This window comes from Cucumis melo, chromosome 9 (assembly GCF_025177605.1).
Source record: "Cucumis melo cultivar AY chromosome 9, USDA_Cmelo_AY_1.0, whole genome shotgun sequence".
NCBI lineage: Eukaryota > Viridiplantae > Streptophyta > Magnoliopsida > Cucurbitales > Cucurbitaceae > Cucumis > Cucumis melo.
Window position 1 is genome coordinate 9,950,103 of NC_066865.1, and position 6,363 is coordinate 9,956,465.

A 6,363-nucleotide genomic window follows, 5' to 3' on the forward strand; every position below is an offset into this window, starting at 1 on the left:
AAGACAGAAGCAGGTTAAATTTTTTGTAGCAAACAGATTCTCTAAATAACAAGAAAACCAAAGCATATAATTATATAAAAGAAGGGACTCAGATGCTAAAATAGGATTTTTCCCAAGCCATGGTTCAAACGAGAACATGGGATTGAGGATTGAATTGCATGATAAGTTGGCCTATAATCTTCATAAAAAATAAATAAGAAAGGAGCAAGCTGGAAGGAGAGAGAATGAAAGAGAAATGTATTAACACACTTGTTCACATTTTCCCAAGTTGTCCTTATCCCCATTGTAACCCTGAATGTAAAAGCAAAAAATTCAATGTTAGAGAAGGTTTCAAACAAAATTAAGGCAGACGTTAAAGCCGACCACAAAGAATTAGTGCAAACTAAAGGAAATGCAATATGATTCAGGCCACTGAATGTAAGCAATTGCACAGAAGGAAAGAAGCACCTTTAGTAATTCCATTTCTTCCTTTGTTGGACAAAACTTGATTAGGTTGTCAACCTGATCCACATCTAATGCCGATTCATCCAGTGCAAGGACCGAACACTGAGAATGGTCACCACAATTCGTACAAAAGACTAAATCAAAAATGAAAATACGCTTGAAGCAAATAACACCCTCATAAAACACATTATGCCTCCACCATTACACAAATCGAAAGGGAAAACGCGACCAAAGTCACACAAAAAATGCACCAATCTCAAACCTCAACCAAACTGAAACAACACTGGTAAGTCACAGGTGTAAGAACACGTGGTAGTACCTGCTGATACAAGCCATAGAGTAACAAAGCGGCCTCATCAGAGAACTTAGACCTGAGGGCCTTTGAAGACAATTTCGGTGATCCATCAAAACCGGCATAAGAAGCCGCGACGTAGAACCGATCGGGATATTGCAAGCCGGAGCTCGCCCTCACCATCGCAGCCATCTCTTCTTCGCCTTCTTCTATGTAAGCTTAGGAATTGGACGAACAAACAAGTTGCACCTGAGGTTATAGCCGTCATCGTCTGATGGAATTATGTGAGAGAGGTATCAAAGGCGGAGAGAAGGGAGTTGGAACTTTGCGACGGTGGAGATTGAAGAAAGGGAAGAAGAGGAGATGAAAGATGGACGAGGATTAGATGCAAGAAGGGGAGACGAGAGGGATAGAGGGAAGGGATGAAGGCGGCTGCTAATGGGTTAAAGGAAAAAGCATTAAAACCCTAGTGTAAAAGGGAAATATTAATTAAATAAAAATAATAATAATAAAAAGTAGCTTTAATGTCGGTTTTAAACCGACATTAATCCTTCCTCTTTGATGTCGGTTTTAAACCGACATTAAACATCCGCATTTTAAAAACCGACATTAAACATTCATTTTCATTTTTTTCAACCGACACCAAAGGTCATATTTCTTCTAGTGCTATGTTAAGACGAGCAACCTGTTGGTGCCACATTGCATTTTTTAGATGTATGCTAAATTCAACGTTAACGACAAGATTGTATTACTACAACCTCCTCGTCGCCTATTAGCTAAACGTGGGTTATCACGCGTCAGATGATAACAACCAAATGCTTTATCTTTTCTTCTCGAATAAGACAAGGTAATGATAACGCAAACATCCATATTCTCTAATGTTAATAACACTCTACATTATGCAAACAATCTATTAAATGTGAATGAAAAGAGAGAGAAAGAGATGGAAGAATGGTAGAAGAAATGCATTAATAATATAAGTAAAACTTTAGGTCTTTCCGCCATGGAGTTAATGTTACAACTTAATGCAAATAAATTACAACCCGAGGTACAAAGGAATGAAGCAAGCCACGAAGTATGATTTCTTAAACTCCTAGGCTCTGATTTTTGCCTTTTACACTAAGTGGAACGATCAGGGATCTCTCTTTCTCTGTTTCAGACTCTTACCTAAGACAAAGGAAAGGATGGAAGACTAAGCTTGCTCTTCGTTGCTTAATTTTCGTACATCGAATAACGAAGAAGACACCTTTGTTTATAGGCAAGCTGTGATGTGATAGGACAATATGAGCTTTATTTAATTTTAACAAAGTTGTCTCTACACCATAGATGTCCTTTTCATCTTTTTTGATAATCGTGCCAACCACCTTTTTGTTCGCTAGTGCTTCAAAATTCCTAGCTTTGTTATGTTGATCGCCTTTATTGGTTGTGTATGTCTCCTCGCCTGATGGTTCATCGTCGGGCTATTCTTCTTCTTTTCACCTAAAATTCTGTATTAAGATAAATAAAATGTGATAAATAGGGACAAAGCTCTTTTGTAACTTGTAATACGTGACTTATTCAATCTCTAATTTTCTATGTGTTTTCTTCCAAACTTATGCGTTAAGGCTTCATTATTCTACGTTGGCTACAATAACTGGTATTTCTATAAGTTATCAAAGGTACCCATCACAAGGCTAAGCTCCCATGTCTACACACGTAGGGGGGCATATAGTAAAAGCCATGTGCACAAGGGGGTATGTAGAAAGGCCATATGTGCAAGAGTGTATGCAGCAAGGGAGGTTAGTGGGGTGCCAGCATGCCCATCACAGGGCCAAACCGTGCCAACATGTGTCTACTAGCCATGCCTTGCACCTAACCCATGCCATTGTGCTGATTGACCTATTTTTGAAATTTTAAGAAGTTCTAAGTTAAATTTGGACATTCACTAAGATCAAGAGAATTTGATTTAATTATTTTATTTTAGATAAAAAAGAGATAGGATAAGTTTAAAACCCAACCTAAAGCTATGAGTGACAAACGATTTTCAAAAGTTTATTAGTTGAGCATGTTTTACTTAAAAATGTGAGTCAAAAGCATGTTTTCTTTTATTATTATTTAAGATTTAAGTATTAACCCAAGCTAAGTATGATTCGGAAGAAAAGCATGATTTAAGAAAGAATTAAGTTGTAAAGCATGATTTCAAGTTTCTAATCAACCATGATTTACTAAGCCAAGCATGATTTATTAAAGTTAAACATAAGATTTATGATGAGAAGACAAGTAAGTTAACGTTTTGATAATTTCCATGTTAAGTAAGTTTATTTATGTTTGTTTTATAACTATATACTCTAGAGATGCTAATTTAGACCCGCTATGGTACTTTGGGAGAGATTTTAGGTCTTTGGGACCCACTTTAGTATGCAATAGGCTTTTCGACCGTATATCGAAGTGTTTAGCCCTTTGGGGGCAATGCTATATGCACATAAGGAGTTAGTCGGTTTTGGTGTTGAGTTTACTCCAAGACAACGAGGTCGTTAGGAGTGTTGAATGTGCCTCACTATAACAAAGATGTTGGGAGTATTGGACATGCTCTGCTACAATGTAACGAATGAGTATTAGAGTAATGAGAAAAGTTTACGAATTTATTTAAATATATTGCTTTTCTATGATTTATTTATAGTTTATTTACTAGCATGTTTTATAAATCGTTACTCATTGGACTTACAACTCATGGTTTTAAATATTTTTCACGTTCCAGGTAGAGATCGTGATACTTAAGACTAACCTACTACTACCAGACTGTTTTCCTATCTTTTAGGTTTTTTGTGTCCTCTGTTTAGTTAAACCATGCATTGAGTTTATGTTTTGACATGTTTCAGAGAGTAGGTTGTTATGTTTATGTCTTTTGAGTTACGGTTTTAGTTCTGTATGTTGTAAGTATTGTTAAATGTCCTAGGTCATGTACATATACAAGGTATGATGCATGTTTTATTCAGTCTCCTTAAGACAGTTGTCAGTAGGTGTCATAAGTGTAGAGCAATACTTTCTGATCTCACACTTTCTCTTAGACTAGAGAAGATTGTTTGGGAGGTGTGACAATATAAATATATCTATATTGAGGAGAGTGCATCTACATACTAGATTGAACAGTCCTGTTAGTTAACAAATGTTGATTATGTTGGGTTCTATGTCCTAAAACTCGTGACTTGTGAATGTTAAACTATTATATTATTTAATAAAGTTGTTATTGAGGTATTGTTCAATGAACTGTTATCAAATTAGAGATTACGTAGAACCAATAAACTAAGATTTCTTGACTATAGTATGAGTACTTGAACTTTATGTAGTGATATAAATGTGAATCAAGTTTGCGTAGATAATCTAAATGATCTATAATATAAGAGTAAGATTGAGCGTCTTATTTTGGGGACACTATAGATGTCACTTGTTTTGTATTTTATACAAGCGACATGATCAAATATCGCTCATGTAGAGACATGATAGTTGGGGGTGTTGTATGTAAAAGAGTTTGTATAAAACCATTTAATGGTTAAAATTGACTATTTTAACTTTGATGACTTAGGTAACTCGACCTTAGTTCTGAGCTAATTATGAACTCATGTTTACTTGAAATTATCATTAAATTTGCATAGGTGATGACAGTTCGTCAACACTAACTCAATAAACCTCCCATTTTAAGGGTAAGACCAGGTAAATGGCTCAAGAAATAGGGTGCAAGATGCAATTCACTCATACTCATTTATAGGGATTGTATAGAGATTTTTCTCTTAAGTATTAACTCTAAGTCTTAAATAAGGGACCTCGCTCTCTCATTGGCCATTAGTGTGGTGTATAACCACACACACTCCTATACTGAACTTAGTCTTCAGTATGTAAGTAACTAGATTGTAGAAAAATAGTAAGGTTTCTTGGCGTACCTTCGATCAATGACTTTGGTCACTTATACCAAATATAAAGCGTAATAGTCATTCAAGCTCATAATGACCCTCTTAAATTCTTATAATTGTCGAGTTAATTTGATGGGTTGTTACATCATAATTACTACAACGAATGACACCTATCAAATTCTCAACATCTACTTCATGGTTTATCCACTATGAATATGGATGACTTCGACTTCAATCTCTCAACGAGCTCTCTTAAGCTCTTCTAAGCTCCATGCATGAGTCTTACAAGCTTCCCTATGCTCAAACTCCTCATACCTTGATTTCGTTAGATTCTCCTAGGCTCATCACGCTTAGGTCCCTATAAGCTCTCCTAGGCTGCTCTAAGCTTAAACTTTCCATGTCTAAGCTTCCTTAGACTCCTCTAAACTCTCTTAAGGGACCTTTTGAACTATTTCCTAGGCTTTCATGAGCTCCACAAAACTCACTTCATGAGTTTTACTGAGCTCTCTTTAACCTCTCTTAGACTTCACCATGGATTCTAATAAGCTTTCTCTTAGACTATGAGCTTCACTAAACTTTCTCCTAGACTTCTTTAAGCTTCACTAAACTTAACTTATTTGTCACACCAAACTCTTATTAAATTCTCTTAGACTCTCTAATCCTTTGAGGATGAGGAGACTAAATTTGCACATAACAAGTATCATTGTTTAACTAATTTATTTAAATATAAAATTTGATTAAAAGGAAATTATTATGAATAGTACAAAAAAAAATGAAACTATTTATAAAATATAGCAAAACTTTTAAATAGGCTATAGATAATTTGATAAATTTTGTTATATTTTATAAATAGTTTAAATATTTTGCTATTCATGAAAATGCCAAGTTAATAAAATTATAATGACTAAATATAAAATTTAGGGAAATTTTCATAAATACAACAAATCGACAAAATATTTACGGTCTGTAACAAAATGAAAAAACGCTTGAAGGTGGCTATTTTTCTAAATATTCAAGGTTTATCCTTCCTTTTTATCGTTTTCCTTCTCTTCCCTCTTCCGGGTTTTTTTTCTTTCCATCTTCTTTCTTCTCTTCCACTTTTTTTTTCTCAAACTGTTATTTGGTACAATTTTGTTCAAGATCATTAACAAATATAAAAGATCTATTTAATTTTTTTAATTTTTTTTTCAAACTGTTATTTGATTGTTCAAGATCGTGTACTAAATATAAAATATTTGAAAAACATCGTTTAGATTTGGTACAAAGAATCTTAAAAAATCGTTTATATTTGGTTATCAAAATCTAAACAGTCGTGTCCAAATCTAAACGATCCCAAACAATAGTCAAATCTAAATAATCCTATACCAAATATATTATGTGCTTTGTTGACAGGGGCATTTTTGGTATTTTCCATTGTGGGCCTGTAGGTTTTTTCCGTTTTCGAAATTGTTCTGTATACTGTAAATATTTTGCTGTTTTGTTATATTTTTGAAAAGACCCATAAGATTTATTATATTTAGTCATTATTACTAAAATTATAAGGGAAATCGTCAAAATGACAAATATGACAAAATATTTAAAATATATAACAAAATTTTAGATTCTATCGATGATAGACGTTGATAGATATTTGATATGTTTCTATCAATTATATTGATAGATAGTAATAAAAGTCTATCAGTGTCTATCATTAATAAAATTCAAAATTTTATATAGATTGTATATATTTTAATTTATTTT